Source organism: Eptatretus burgeri, chromosome 18, assembly GCF_056783735.1.
Source record: "Eptatretus burgeri isolate ZD-2024b chromosome 18, Ebu_testis_v1, whole genome shotgun sequence".
In the NCBI taxonomy this organism is placed as follows: Eukaryota; Metazoa; Chordata; class Myxini; order Myxiniformes; family Myxinidae; genus Eptatretus; species Eptatretus burgeri.
The window spans coordinates 2,824,730-2,841,534 of NC_140978.1; the positions used below are offsets into that span (position 1 = coordinate 2,824,730).

Below are 16,805 nucleotides of genomic sequence, written 5' to 3' on the forward strand. Positions count from 1 at the left end.
TCTCTATGTTTACGGAAAACAAAATGAAGCCTTCAAAGAAAAGAAAACCTTCCCTCCAGGCAAACATGGAGGAGGTTCAGTGATGTTTTGAGGTTGCTGTGCTGCCTCTGGCACTGGGTACCTTGAATGTGTGCATGGCATCATCAAATAAGGAGATTAGCAAGGCATTACGGAGCACAATGTTCAACCCAGTGTCAGAAAGCTGGGTCTCCGTCGAAGGTCATGGGTCTTGCAGCAGGACAATGACCCCAATTACACACTTCAAAAAGCACCCAGGAATGGTTTAAGAAAAAATGCTGGACTGTTCTGAAGTGGCCAGCATTGAGTCCAGATCTAAATCCCATTGAACACCTGTGGGGAGATCTGAAAACAGCAGCTGGGAGAAGCCATCCTTCAAATCTGGGAGAACTGGAGCAGTTTGCACAAGAAGAGTGAGCCAAACTGCCAGTAGAGAGGTGTAGGAAGCTCATTCATGGCTGTAGGAAGTGCTTGAGTGCAGTTATTTTGTCCAAAGGCTGTGTGTGCTACCAAATATTAATTTTAGGGGGTCAATAATATTGTCAATGCCATTTATTTTTATTTTCTGATTTAAAATGTGATATTAAGTTCTGAATCAAAAGCAAAGGTTCTGTAATATTAAAAGTGAAATAAAGAACTATGGAGAGAAAATCCTTTCATCAATTTCAACTTATTTTTGGAGAAAATTGTGTTATTTGAAAAAACTGCGAGGGTGCCAATATTTTTGGCCACGACTGTATATTTTCTGTAAAACACATTGCGTAAGTATTACAAACAACTCTATTCCCATTCCTCATTATTTGTGCATATCCTGTGTGTGTCCCCATAATTATTTGCAATACTGTGTATGTATACGCATACATAAACACGTTTACTGCAATGCGAAATGTGGTCAAATAAATTATTTTACTCACAGCTGGATTGAGTGCATTACACAGCAACCCACTGAGCTCCCTGCTGTCTGTTTATCCTCCAGAGTGCAATAATAAGATGTATAACATGACGTAAAGCAGCAGTTTTGCTTCTATGAAAGCTACTTGATATGCAGGATGTACAATACTTCACATGCATACACTCAAATCACACATAATGTAGACACAAGACTGGAGTAGTGACACGCATTTTATGTGCATATTAATTATTTATAGGAAGTTGTTCTCGTGCAAACGTAGATGGTGATGTATAACCATACTTACTGAGTGTCTGCAATGCAGAAAGAGTATCGAGTCTTGTTTTTGCTAGTTATAGCAGACGCCTTTTTATAGGGTGAACATAACATGAGAGGAGAGGTATTGAATCAGTGTAGACATCCAAGTCCATTCGATTGCTGGTGTTGGAGTAGTGACACACATTTGAACAGCTGTCTTGAAACCCTGGAGGGAAGGATGAGATTGAAGAGAATATGGAAGTTGATTCCACAGGTGGGGGAAAAGAGGAATGAATGAGTCGGGGTAAGCAGTGATTTTTTTGGCTCTGAAGGCTCTGAAGGCTTGTTCTTGGTTAGTTTTGCTCTTTTGATGCTTTCTTTCAACATCAACATTTCTTCTTTTTTTTTCAACCTCTTCCATGCGACAGTTGCAGATGAAATAATCAGGACAATAAGAGCAACCACACACAGCACAGAATCTAATAATAGATGTAAATAGCAAGCCAGATGTATGACAGGGAGAGCTACAATTAGCAAATTAAAAGAAGTGTTCTTAACAGCCACAAAACGACACCATATGGAACTTAATAAATACAATAACTATAGAAACATTCATGAGGCTTTGAAATGAATACAATTTGAAGTATTATCAGTGCTTGCAAAGGGAAGTAGTGGAACCCATGGGAAAACCATAAAAATGACAGTTTCTGCTTTTGATGAATAACAGCTTGAATCAGTGCGAAGCTAAATGGACATGCTATGTTATGTATATGGAATGTGCAAGGTGTGTGTGTGTGTGTGTGTGTGTGTGTGTGTGTGTGTGTGTGTGTGTGTGTGTGTGTGTGTGTGTGTGTGTGTGTGTGTGTGTGTGTGTGTGTGTGTGTGTGTGCGCGCGTGTGTGTGTGTGTGTGTGTGTGTCTGTGTGTGTGTGTGTGTACTTTACCCCGCACGCATAGCGCGGGGTTTAGCAATTGTTTCACTCAGTATGTCTATCAGTCTATTTCTATGATCGAGGAAATAATTAATTCCAATTTAATTTTGCATTTTGAGCATTAATCAGAACACAAATCAGAACAAGAACCTACATTTCAGCAGTAAATTTAAATTTGACAAATTGTACGGAATCTCACCCTGAGCAAGCATGCGCACAACACGGTAACACAATTGCTTCAGTCTGTCTACCTGTCTGGCAGTCAAACAAAATTGAAAATTATTCCAAAAAGGAAACATTGTTTTTAGGGTCATCATAAAGAACACAAACAACAGGCATGAATAACTGATTTAACGTATTAAATAAGGCAGTGTAAAATAAAGTGCATCTGTGGTGGTAAACTTACAATTGAATGCTGTGTTTACTTGACAGCTTCAAAACTTTTATTTTATTTCAAATGAATTATATGTTTGAACACTCTATAATACAAATTGTTTTGTCTGCACTTCCAAAATCCTTTAGTTTAGTACTTGGGCAAAATTGTATGCTGTCTCAACCAATCAAATTTTCCATGTGATCTGACACAGACAAAAATGCTATAGTTATAACTATAGTATATGAGAGTAGTACTCTCATATACTATAGTTGGTAACAGGTCCGACTACAGTAGTCTGCAGAGAATTACTACAGGAAAGAAATGCTATTTTTGCCTGGGGAGGATAGAATAACAGCGAGATTCAGACAAATATGGTGGTGCTTAGCGATGCAACCACAGAGATAACATTGTCCAAAACAGCTGTTTGTTTCGTGCATCTTTTTCTCAAAGTTCGGTCTAAAATCGTAAGTTTATCTAAGTAAGTAGAGCTGGCAGAAGTTTCAGCTCTGGACTGTTCTTTTGAACCCATCGGCTTAATATGGTTGCCATCGCACCTGTTATTCAAAGTTCATGAACAAAGCTAATGTAGATCATGCTAGAAAACACAAATAAAGAGTTGAAAAGACATTTCTCAAGACTGTGGGGTAAGGTGTTGTATGAACTTTCTCGTTGATAATGTGATGGAGGGCATACATATGTAAAGATAACAAAATGTGTAATAAGGATTATTAATATAAATGCATTGAAAAGAAAGTAAACATCTATAGGTAAGGCTGTATGCTATTGGTAGAGAGTTTGAAAAGATTGCATTGCTGGATTGGCTGACTGTTTGGACACAACTGATGTTGTGGACCTATGGATGTGGATCCACAGCCGAGGTTGTGAACCCACTGTTTGGAGAGGTTTTGGGTTGAAAGAGTCAAATCCTGAATGAAGAATGGAGCCCAACTAATGATTCATATTGAAGTTCTTACTTGAGGGGTACAACTATTTATAGTTTTGCTTTTAAAATTAAGTTAATTTTTGGATCTTGTGGAATTAATACCACAAACATTAAAAAAAGATATTAATTAATGCATTTGGAATAGCCATCACTGTTCAACAAATAATTATAGATTTTCAAGGCAAAGCTTTATCTGAAAAAAAAAAAAATCTCCATCAAAAAGTTTTTCCCTGAAAATCAAAAAACATTTTTGAGTCAAAAACACGACTTCAGGAAACACCAACTGTTTGATTGGCTTAAAAGGCAACACCAACCGGTGTGAAGAATGCATGACTGGCAGGTGACTACAAAGGTTAAATGACAACCATCTGTGCTGAGTTTTACTTCATGTTAAGAGGTTGGGGTGTGGGGGGGGGGATAAGTTTTCAGCAAAATCTTTTTAACTTTACATGGATGTTTTTAAAATTTAATTTTGCCTTAGATTTGAATGCATTGGACCTATCAGCTTCAACAATTTTGCGGACGACCCCAACGGGTTACTAACCATGACAAATTGCTCTCAGGAAATTAAACAGGGCAGATATAAAACTGGGACTCCAACAGATTGTTCGAAAGGATGTTTTCAATACGAAGCCAAACCAGCACCTCCAGAATCCAACAAGGTCGTCTCCCTTGGAGCCAAGCCTCATTCGTCCTCATTTGGAATCAAGTGTTTAATTAAATAAACGCGTTTGCTGTGATCGCACGTGCTCACCGTTCCCTCGCTGCCGTTCCAAGCTGTTCGCTACAGCTGCTGTGCAGGCATCCATCAGGAGGCACCAAGAACTGCGCACGTTTGGCCGCAATCATCAACGTCTCACCGAATGGGATCTCACAGCGAGGGGCAGCAGGCAGCACTGGCAGAGAAATGCGTGCAAATATTGGCCAACATTTCAGGCACCATGCCAGCCTTGCGAGGGTTTTTAACAAGTGCAGATCACTTGCCTGCAATGTGCTGTGATAATCCGCTTGATCAATTTACTCAAAAGTTTAACATCACCATAAAGTGTATAAAAGGGTTTACAATGAGAATAATTGCAGTATTCTTAAACAACCATTTTCGCTTTTCTATGGATGAAGGATGATAATTTAATTTTAAACTATAACCTATTGTTGACAAATATGACAGGGTGGCCTGACAGTTGCTTAGCCCTGCAAAATGTAAGTCCAGATATAATGACCAACTCTTTGTGGGGCTTCATCAAGGAGAGTGTCGACAATCCGGTGCAGGACGATTGAAGAATTGCACACTGCGCAATTTTTTTGCACAAGTGACTCCACAAATGCTACTCAAGATGTTTAAGATGACTTGACCACAAATTCAGTGGTCCAAAGAGAATGATGGAGCACATTCAGATACAATGACTGATTCGTTATTGTAAATACTGCACAAATAAAACCTGTATATTGAAAGATTTTAAGAACGAATGCTTTACTTGGGAAGGGTAAAGCGACTTTCAGGTTACCCAGTACGTACAGTATTTTGTGTGTCTGGCTGCTCAAAACTCAACAACGATGGGCAGTGCTGCATCAGAGCCAAAATTGCATGAAATTTTGTTCCTCCTTCCAGTTGATATTTCCTTTAAGATTGAGCGAGGTTGTAAGATTCACAAATTAATTCTGACTCAAAATAGAGCCAACTTGGAAAACTGATGTGAAGAGTATGTCTGTTGGATACTCTATTAATGCGCAAACAAAAGCTGAATAGTATGACAATTTCAAAATGAACGCTCATAACAGATGCTCTGTGATTTTTACCCACCTCTTCTCCAATATTGTTCCCTCTGCTCACTCGCTCCTCCGATCCTCCATTTCTCCTCCAGGATGCAAATGTTTTTATTTTTAGTATATATTGTCGAAGCTCTTGATGCAGCTAAAGCATATAACAGACCGGGGATGTAACATAACAAAATGAACAGTATAAAGAGAGGGGGAAAACAGACCAACAGCAGGGAGGATGGACAAAATAGAGGAAGATTTATAGAAATAAGGGATGTGGGGAAGAATGAATGCTCGGTGTTCCTCCAGTAACCCTCTCCTAATTGAACTTCCAAAATCTAGGCTGACCGCACACCTCAACTCGTTTACTCTGAGCTTCTCCTGTTTATGGAACCACCTTCCAGAATTTGTTCTGTCTTACTCATCCCTCCAGGGCTTCAAGCAAGCATTGCACTGCCATCTGTTGTCATTCTCAATTCTGACCGCTGATCGTTATTACAACCATTAATCTTTTCCTAATCCAACTATCTTACTTCCCAGTTTCAGTGTTTCCTTCCGTCCTCCCTTTCCTCGTTTCCTGTTCATTCATTCCTTTGATGTTTGTCCAACTGTCAGTTCGACCTTGCTCTTCCATGAGCCTTGATCCTGTAAAGAACGAAAAAAAAAATTATTCCACACTGAAGTGACCAGAGATTAAAATTAGCTCTCCAGATTTATATCAAGCAGAGTCAAAATAAAAGGATAATGGAAGCATGCTGATTCCCTGGCACAGGAATGATTAAGTAAACAATCAACTTAAAGATGAAAAAAACTTTTTCATGACTGAAGTCATTATGTTCCATTGTACTGCTCCTCACAATAGCCTTCTCAAGATTTGATGATCAATCAGAAAACGGCAGGAAATTATGCGTAAATTATATGCTTGTGTCAGTTTTTCTTTTTGATGGGTGTGCCCATACTTGATGTGACAATGACTTGAAAGAAAGCCTGGTCTTGGCTCCACATTTCCAAAGCAGCAGTTCATTCAGCTTTGAGAAGGAATCAATTGAGGAAATTGAGTCTTTTATGCCCTGTGGGAATGGGAACACCTACTGGCAGCAGAAAGAAAATTGCCTCGTTTGGAAACGACGGGCAAATGTGAAGCTTATTTGAAAATGCTGATACAAGATTTGAATTAGTGAGGCTATAATTAGGATGGTAATTGTTTTGTCGTACATTATGCGCACACTATTTTTCACAAAGGTCAATTTTACCCAGCATCGTTAGGATGTCTATGTAATAAGAGGATCTGATTTTTTTTGAGGAGCGAAGGGATTATCAAATAATTCACCACAATGATCATATTTATCTACTCTGAAAACCATTAAAAATTTACCTTTCATATTACAGATACTATTCCTCATGACATTATCTCAACATGATTAGATCACGGTTGTGATTGGCTGAATTATTTTGCCATGGCAATCATCTCAGGAACTTGGTTTCTGTATGCAATATTTCAAAAAACATTGAACATTTACGTTTTATGTTGCAGATATCTATTCCTCATGACACTATCTCAATCGGATTGGATCATGGCGGTGATTGGCTGAAGTTTGTTGTCATGTCAATCATCTCGGTAACTTTGCTCGTGTACGCGATATTTCAAAAAATGTTCAAGATTTGGATTTCATATTACACAGATCGATTCTTCATACCACCTAAAAGTTGGGGGACTGAGAGTATCAACCCCTTTTATTATTCCCACAAATGTTGTCTGTTATGTGAAAATGATTCAAAATCTGGTGCAGAGATAGACAATGGTCTGAGGTTGATCCTGATGGTCTTGATCTTTGACCTTAACCTCCAATGGATGACCTTGACCTTCTTACATTAACCTTAAGTTTCACATTCCAGTGTGGCCACAATTTTTTTGTCTTTGGTTTCTAACATGTTTTTTATAGTTCAATACAAGAACAATTTCAGGTATTATTCTATCGTTTGCAATTAATATTATAATGTATTTGCAAGTTTGCAATTAAAATTAATAACACATTGCAAAAAAATATGTATAAGGCATTCCTTTTTTTTGTCTAAAAAAAATCTAGTCTCATGAAAGAGCAACATAACAGGTCAAAAAGGCAACAGACTGTAAATACGATAGTGGGGTAACAGGTATATGCAACAAGCAAGGGAATGAACAAACAGAAAAAGAGGAAAGAGTGAGCAATGGAAACATAGTAACCTGCTCGAAGAGGATTGGGTTGAGGGGAGGCAGAGGGGGTAAATTATGGTATAAAAAGATCATGGTCGGGGAGGAAAATGATAAGATATGCTGGTCTACCACCAAATTGAAGACTTGGAGGGAATAATGGGATTCTACTGCCCCACAAAGGTGGTTCCAAAAACGTGAGAAATGAGGAACAAAAAAGTGGAGTTAGAAAAGCCTCGATTTTTTTTCACCAAGTGGGAGTTCCTGGAAGAACGTGTGCATTCTTGAGGAATTGCATAGAGTTGGAGGCAATACTGGAGGAAAGGTTTATAAAAACAGAATCCAGATATCTTAGTGTGATGTGAGAGCAACAGGCCTTGTGCTTCTGCCGCATCAAGAAAAATGGCAATGATGTTGAGAGCTTTATATTCCACATAATCCACAAGAGGACCAATGTGATTTGCAAACCGGGAGGGGGGGCAGGAGGGTGGGAGTGAGTGGAGAAGAAGGTCCAAAGAGGGAGAGCAATACACTCCATTCAGCTCGAACAAAGGTCTTGTTGGTTGAGGGTACCAATTTTGCAAGGAATTACTTGGAATGATGGGAGATGCTCACTCTGCGTCTGGCTTTGTCAGCTAACTTTGACATGTGGTCAGTTGATGGTGAGGGCTAAACTTTGAATAAACTGAACCTTTTCCAGTGGCTAACCATGGAAATTAAGGTTAATTAATTAAACTAGAGGTTAGCTAGAAAGATTGTCATTACCAGGTCCATCGTCCCAAAATACCATTATTAGTCCCCTATTGGTTTCACCGGAGGGGACTATAGATTTGCCATCCATCCGTCCATCCATCCATCCATCCATCCCACCTGTGGTTTTTCAGACTTTTTCCCCATGCCCTTTAACATATTCAACTGAAACTTGGTACATGGCTTTATTATGATAAGTAACAGAACAAGTTTGAGTTTCAGGGTGTTTCGTCAATTGTTCACTGCCCTTTTTGAACTTATAAAATATCACATTGCAGGGGACATGCATTGCAAAACAATTCTCATTGTTAAAGATGTGAGTTGAAAATTTCAGCGTTTGGTCAGACACATGGAATAGTAGAAGGCCTTGGCACCAATACCTTCGTTGGTTGTTATGGGTTAAATTCAGGCCAAATTTTATGGTGGCAGTTGAAGTTGCCATCGATGAGTAAGAGTGAATATTTGGATGCTAGTCGATTCATGTTTACAGAAAGAGAGGTCAATATGGAGTCTAAACGTTCAGTGGTTATCGAGAGGAATACTTAACCAGAGGTATTCCAGTGAACTTGTAGCGGGGATCCCAGACACCTGACCATGAGGAATGGAGTTCTTGACATAGACATGAACACTTTCATACCACAGGAGGCACCTGTCAAAACAGAAGAGAGAAAAGCCAGGGAGAGACAGAGGATTGATCAACATCATGTGAAAGGAACGTTTCAGTTGAGGATATAATGTCTGGAGTTGTGGCAGTAAGGCTAATGGAGAGATCAGTGACATGAGAATGGAAACCTCAAATGATGGTGAATTGCACTGTCAGAGAGGGGGGAGGAATAGGAGTTGAGGGGACAGGGGGAATGGGCAGAGGGTAGGAGGTGTGTTCTGGTGGGGTGGTGGGAACAAAGCTGGGGGCGAGGAGAGATTTATTTTAAAAAGGAAAAGAAAGGAGGGTAAGAGAGACAAGGGATTTCAGAAGCAGATGAGAGAAGAAAAAAGAACAGGGACAAAGAAGGATTAACAGATCCGAATGTGGCATATGTAATCATGCAGCTGGACAGGAACGCACAAACCCAGCACAAAACACATGTGAAGTTACTCTACGAGATTTGTAAATGCACTTGATAAATCGATTCATATCAGAGATGGTTAAGCAAGACAGAGATGGATTAACAAGACAAAAATGAGTAAACCACACAATTGTTTTCCACCAAAAGTTAGGAATACAGCTTTTATCCTGAAAATGGGCGAGAGATTAAGATTATCGATAACAGAAGAGAAAAAAAAGAGACAGAGATTAACCACTCTGAATGAGGCCTATGTATCACGCAACTTGGGCAAAGACACACAGACCCAGTGCAAAAGTACATTTAATGGTACCGTCCCCAATGAGACACATACAGTGCTTTCAGAAAGTATTCACACCCCACGACTTTTGTCACATTTTCTTGTTACAGCCTGAATTTAAAATGGATAAAATTTAAAAATTCTGTTACCGAGAAACACACAATACCCCATAATGAAAAAGTGAAGAGATGTTTTCAGAATTTTCTTACAAATGAATAAAGGATGAAATGTCTTGCATCAATAAGTATTCAACCCCTTTGCTATGACACTCAACATTGAGCTCAGGTGCATCCAATTTCCTTTGTTCTTTCTCGAGATGTCTTGACAACTTGATTGGAGTCCACCTATGGCCAATTCAATTGATTTGACATGATTTATAAAGAAACACACCTTTCTATACAAGGTCCCACAGTTGACAGTGCATGTCAGAGCAGAAACTCTACCATGAAGTCCAAGGAACTGTCCATAGAACTCTGAGATATAATTGTGAGGAGGCATAGATCTGGGGAAGGGAATAAAACAATTTATAGAGTGTTGAAAGTTCCCAAGAGCACAGTGAGCTTCATCAATAGGAAAAGGAAAGAATATGGAACTCCTCAGACTCTTGCAAGAGCTGGCTGTCTGACCAAACTGAGCAACTGGGCAAGAAGGACCTTGGTCAGGGAGGTGACCAAAGACCCAATGGCCACTCTGAAAGAACGACAGAGTACCTTGGCTGAGATGGGAGAACTTGACGGAAGGACAACAATATCACCCGCACTTCACAAATCTAGGCTTTATGGAAGGGTGGCCAGACGGAAGCCACTCCTGAGAAAAAGGCACATGACAGCACATTTGGAGTTTGCAAATAGGCACATGAAAGACTCCGAGAGCAAGAAGCAAAAGATTTTGTGGTCTGATAAGATGAAAATTGAACTCTTTGACCTGAATGCAAAGGGCTACGTCTGGTGGAAACTGAAGACAGCTCATCACCCATCTAACATCATCCCGACCATGAAGCACGTTGGTGGCAGCATCATGCTATGGGGATGCTTTGCAGTGATAAAGGCACTGTCACACCTTGAAGATTTAGCCAGCAATGGAAACGTATAAAAATGTATGTAAAACGTTTGCGTACGCTGAAATTTTGATGTTTTTTTTTTAAGTTTTGGTCGTATTTATAAGGTGTTGGTCGTATGCATAACATATTAGTCACGGGCACAGAACGTTTCGTTGTCTTATAGATAACTTATACCAACGAATGCTTAGCCTGTTGTCGGCGTTCACAACCTATGCCCAACGATAGTTTAACTTAGGCATAGCGCGCTGCACATATCGAACTCGTGGCGTCGCCTGTTAAAAACCTGCCGCACGCCGATTTAAATCATAAACGCCTGAGAATTGGAAGTGTCAACTACGCAGTCACATTTGACGATTTAGCCAGCGTATACCGACCTATGAAAAATGTGTCTAAAACACTGGCACACGTATACACAACTTACCCATACCGTATTCGACGTTAAGAGCACGCTGAAAAACGATGAAGTATGCCGTCATATTTCGTGGTACGTTTAGTACGTCGTGAAATTTCAAGCATGCTGAAAATTTTACGACATACTCGCAGTATGACTCACACGTTCCACTACGCTGGCCATAAGTTGTAGGCACGATATGCGATCATTGATACACATCGACACATGTTCCTTGTAAGTTACTCATAAGTCGAAACAGGTCGAGGTCATGCTTAGCATACCCGAAACTTATTTTCTTCGTCAAGGCACATTTTCTTTTTTCCTCCTTGGCTCCGCGAAGGAACGTGACGAAATATGTGAAGTTGTTGTGTTGTTGTTGTTGTTGTTGTTGATGTTTTATTATTATTATTATTTTAGTGCATCACGAATTTTAAAATATATTCGGACATTTGCTTTTAAATTTCCACGTCGACGTGACAATATCCTCAAACAGAAAATATTCACGGAGGAGGAACTAAGAATAAGACATGAGCAAACTGAAGAGGCAATCAGACATGACGTAATATCGGAAGTTATTGGTTTTTTTTGCTTTTTTTTAAACGCTGCCAATACGCCATTATATGGTAGCTGTAACTTAGAAACACGTTCAGTAAGTTCTGTGGTCGTCCGGAAGACGTCAATCAAATACGTCTACATACGTCAATATGCATTGGAGGTACGTTACACAGAGGTTCAAAGCACGTTACTCATAGGTTAGAAATAAGTTTTGGGTACGCTAAGCATTACCTCGACGTGTTTCGACTTATGAGTAACTTACAAGTAACGTGTGTCGACGTGTGTCAACGATCGCATAACGTGCCTACAACTTATGGCCAGCGTAGCAGAACGTGTGAGTCATACGCTGGCATACGTCGTAAAATTTCAAGCATGCTGAAATTTGAGGACAACCACAAAGTACAACGATGAAAGCCAGCGTACTACGACATATGGCAGTGATTTTCAGCATGCTCTTAACGTATACAAACTTACCCATAACGTATTCGATGTGTGCTGGCATTTTAGCCCAATTTTGCATACGTCAGGCATACGTTGGCTAAATTGTCAAGGTGTGACAGGGCCTTAAGGATTGGGAGACTTAACGATAATGGGAACAACTAATGGAGTCGAATACAGGCAAATCCTTGAGGAGAACCTGCTTCAGAGTGCAAAAGACCTCAGACTGTGGTGACGATTTACATTCCAACAGGACAATGACCCAAGCATACAGACAAAGCAACAATGGAATGGCTTCACAACAATAACGTGAAAGTCCTTGAGTGGCCCAGCCAAAACCCAGACTTGAATCCCATCGTGAATCTGGAAAGACTTGAGCAATGCTATTTACCGACGCTTTCCATCCAACTTGACAGATCTGCAAGGAAGAAAGGGAGAAAATCTCCAAATTCAGATGTGCAAAGCTAATACAGACATACTCAAGAAGACTTAAAGCCGTATTCACTGTGAAAGGCACATCTCCAAAGTACTGAATCAGGGGGTTGAATAATTATTGACACAAGACATTTCAGCTTTTTATTTTTAAGTAATTTGTGAAAAATTTCGAAAAAGTTTTCACTTTGTCATTATGGGGTATTTTGTGTAGATCGGTGATATGGAAGGACAGTACTCAAAACATGGAAGTGCAGTACCTACCGCTCATGTGCGACCATATGATCCCATCGAGCGTGAACATTGAAAACAAAGCGTTGCGACCACATATCATACTTAGGTACAAAAAAAAGAGAGGAAGGCATTGCTAATTGAGGTGCTAATACCAGTGATTTTGGACTAAACGATGCAGAAATCAAGAAAATCACAAAATACCAAGACCTCAAGAATGAAGTGAGAAGATCCTGGAAGCTGAAGAATGCCAAAGTTGTACCAGTAATAGCTGGACCGACAGGATTGATGACAAAGAACCTCACAGAGATATTAAACATAGGGGCAATACCCCTGGGCACTCACCAGGTAGTGGCTGGATAAGATAACCAGGCAACCACTGGTAGGCATGGATGACCCACAAAATATATAATGCAGAAGAAAGTAAATACCTATGGATTACTTTTACTCTCATGAACAAATCTTGGTAGATCATGGGTGATGAAGGTTGTGGTCAAGATTTATCGAAATTGTGTGTGTGGTTTCAGAAAAGAAAGCACATACATATTTTGGGAGGGGCACCCCCCCCCCATAGAACCACTTAAACTCCAATTTTTATTAATGGCGAGAACAACTTTGGTGTATCATGGGTGTTGAAGATGGTCGGCAAGTTTCATCGGAATTGCATATGTAGTTTCTAAGAAGAAGGCAAATGCATATTTTGGGGGGCAACCCCCCTCTCCCATAGACCTTCCTCTATTCCAATTTTTTTATGTCGTGAACAAACTTTAGAACATCACGGGTGGTGAAGATGGTGGTTAAGTTTCATCGAATTGTATGTGTCATTTTGGAGGAGAAAGCAAATACTTATTTATTTATATTTTTGGGGGGCAACCTCCATTAAATCCTCTTAGAGCAAGATTTTTCTAATGTCATGAACAAACTTTGGTAGGTCATGGGTGATGAAGGTTGTCATGAAGTTTAATCAGAATTGTGTGCGTAGTTTAAGAAGAAAGCAAACACATCTTTGGGGAGCTAACACACTCCCCCACCCCCACCCACAGAAACTGCCTCTGTAGACCCTTTCAGACCTCTTCTTTTTAATGCTATCACGGGATCACGGGTGATGAAAGTTGTGGTCACTTTTCAATGAAGTCGTATGTGTAGTTTCTGAGAAGTTGCAAGTATTTGCGGATGGACGGATGGACGCATTGATGGACGGACGACTCCCCGGAACTACTTTACAGGTGTGCTAAAAGCCATCCCTGGGAATATTAATGCAAACGAATTACAGTTGGAAGCTGTCCGGGGTTCATCGACGATCCTGAAGAGAGCCGTCGACACAAAACTTTGAGAACATTAAACTTTACAGCTTGGTCCATGAATCGTGACCCCTTTCTGAAATGAAGGTGGATGCTTTGAGTCCACCCTGGGAGGACTCCATTCCACATTCTGAAATCCACATATGTAGATACCAATCAACGACACACACACACACACACACACACACACACACACAGCCTTTTATTAGTATATGTATCACACACACACACACACACACAGCCTTTTATTAGTATATGTATCTTCTTCTTCTTCTTTCGGCTGCTCCCGTTCGGGGTCGCCACAGCGGATCATCCATATGATCCGCATCGTGATTTGGCACGTTTTACGCCGGATGCCCTTCCTGACGCAACCCTGGTCGCCTCTTACGACACAGGGATATGGTACACATATTTTAACCGGGGTATACACCAGCCCAGTATACTGGTACTCATTTCGCCGACCTCGGAAGGATGACAGGCTGAGTCAACTCCCTGGTGTATTAATTCAGTGGCTCAACGGGGCTTGAACTCAGGACCTTTTGGATCCCAAGCCACTGCCCTAACCACTGCGCCAACACCAGGCTCATATATATATATATATATATATATATATATATATATATATATATATATATATATATATATATATATATATATATATATATATATATATATATATATATATATATATATATATATATATATATATATACATTTTTTTATTAGGTGTAATATTGCACCTTTCCATGCTTGTGGTTTTTCTGGGAAAATATCAATAAATTTAGCACGACTGTCCTATTTCAACATCTGCATGACTTGTTTGTGGTCTACAATTTCCTCGTGCATTACTCACAGTTAATTTTGGAGGGCGAAGTGCCTTCTCTGCCAGCCAATAACCATTCCACGTTAAATTGCAATAATTTCCTTTCCTTGTGGCATCTTGATTATAACCGAGTCTCACCAGCTGCTTCACAGCTTTATAAAACACATGCTTTGCAGTGCAAGAAAGGGATATTCATTTCCAGTTTGGCTGTAATGTCCAAACACGTTGGTTATATGGTGTTGACCGATATTGTCATCAAATGTAGTTGTACAGAGGCAGATTGCAGATATTGAAAGTGGTAGTGAACAAAACCTCCAAAGAAGTAAAAAAAAATATTGCCAACAATTTAGAGAATAATTTGTAGAGAAAAAAAACATGCTCATTTATATTTTCAATGATGCTATAATTGTGTAATTTAATCAACAAAAGATTTCATTACAGTTGTGTTTTTTATTGTTTTCATTTTTCTCATCGTCCTCCCTCCCCCCCCCATCCTACCCCCAAGTCTTGACACACTACATTGGTTGTATGGATGATGCAAACTAATTTGTGTCCAGTAAATCTTTACATATGCAATACAATGGAGCAGCCACGAGCGGAATCTCCAGTAAGTGATGCACTACACTTTCAACTGTATTGTCTGTGTTCAATTTTTAACAAAATAGGTTTCAACAAGAAACTGTTGCCTGACAGCAAATAAATTATGTTTTAGACTGTGGAGAGAAAGGGTATTAAATAAGAACACAAGTTCCAAAATTTCTGATACCATGTATTGTACTTAATTTGTGTAATGCTCAAAAATTGGAAGAGGGATGTCATGGCAGAGGTTAGAGTCATCAGCAAATAGATAAAGGGGGATTTTCCAGAGTCAGAGATCATTGATGAATATCAGGAATACCACTAGGCCCAGAACACAGCTGCTGCCTTGGGGAACTCCAGCCTTGACAGGGAGAGGAGATGAAAGGATTCTGTTGAGTGCACTTTGGCTATGAGAGTAAACGAAGTCAGTCAGCCATGTGTGGGTTTGGCCTTGGATGCCATAGACAGATTTTGGTGAGTAAGGCAGGATGGCAGACTGTATCAAAAGCACAAGATATGTCCAGAGAGATAGCTCTGATCTCATTGATCTCATTGAGTTGGGAGAGTAGGAGCAGCATGTCCAAGGGAAAGTGACCTGGTCTGAAACCAAATTGGTGATTTGAGATGAGGTTGTTCCATCCATCCATCCATCCATTGGGACCATACTCTGTGCAGAGTATTGGTGCTGCCTAAGCAGTCTCCTTGGCCATTGGACACAATCCTGGACAGGTCGCCACTCCGACAGAGGATACCAGCAAGCTGGCACTCATGTTGCTGACCTCAGAAGGATGACAGGCAGAGTCAACCCCACCTGGTATCAAATTCAACAGCTGAGTGGGATTTGAGCTTAGGATCCTCAGATCGCAACCCCATCACCCTAACCATTAAGCCAACACCAGGCATAGGTTGTTGGAGAAAAGGAATAATTTCATCTCAACTGTGATGATGGATTAAATGACATTGCTGATGATTTGAAGTAAGATGATGGTTCTGGAGTTAAGGGGTTCAGTTTTTACACCTTTTTATGTAATACAGTGATGTTGGTGGATTTCCAGTGAGATGGAAGATGATCCCGTGCAAATGTCAGGATGAAACGGGCAGAGAGATGATTTGCAAAAGCAGTGGAGCAGGTTTTTAGGACACGCGAACTGATGCCATCCGGTCCAATCGCATAGTCAGAGTTGAGGGTTGAAATAAACTTCTTCACCCTCTCAGGTGCAAAAGACACAAAGTCCAGGAGTAGTTGGACACAACAGAGAAGGTTGGGTACCGAGACTGAGGGGTTGGGGTCACAAGATTTGGAAGCAAACACAGAATTGAGGCATTCAGCCTTCATGATGAGCAGAGCCAGCTGTGCTGCTGTTTGAAAAGAGGGAAGGGATGGAAGAGGAACATACACCAGAGACCGACGAAACAGGGCACCACCAGGTTTAAGAGGAGAGACACAAGCTTGAAAGTCTTTGTTTTATCTCTTGAACTTACAATTGTATTGCTTCTTTGACTCTCGAATGGCTTTTAAAATATTATCACCATTGTA

The 16,805-nt window shown here is 40.2% G+C and overlaps 2 long non-coding RNA genes across 2 annotated transcripts in view; both read right to left on the reverse strand.

The window, feature by feature from the left end:
- LOC147008473 (uncharacterized) overlaps nucleotides 1-4,307 on the reverse strand; it is a 47,898-nt gene extending 43,591 nt beyond the window's left edge. The window contains exons 1-2 of the long non-coding RNA XR_015053381.1: nucleotides 4,170-4,307; nucleotides 1,215-1,391 (exon numbers count right to left, since the gene is read on the reverse strand). This is a non-coding gene — a long non-coding RNA (uncharacterized LOC147008473). The remainder of the gene's footprint in view (nucleotides 1-1,214; nucleotides 1,392-4,169) is intronic.
- A 3,616-nt stretch (nucleotides 4,308-7,923) lies between these two features.
- LOC147008475 (uncharacterized) overlaps nucleotides 7,924-16,805 on the reverse strand; it is a 78,439-nt gene continuing 69,557 nt past the window's right edge. Inside the window, exon 3 of the long non-coding RNA XR_015053382.1 lies at nucleotides 7,924-8,763. This is a non-coding gene — a long non-coding RNA (uncharacterized LOC147008475). The remainder of the gene's footprint in view (nucleotides 8,764-16,805) is intronic.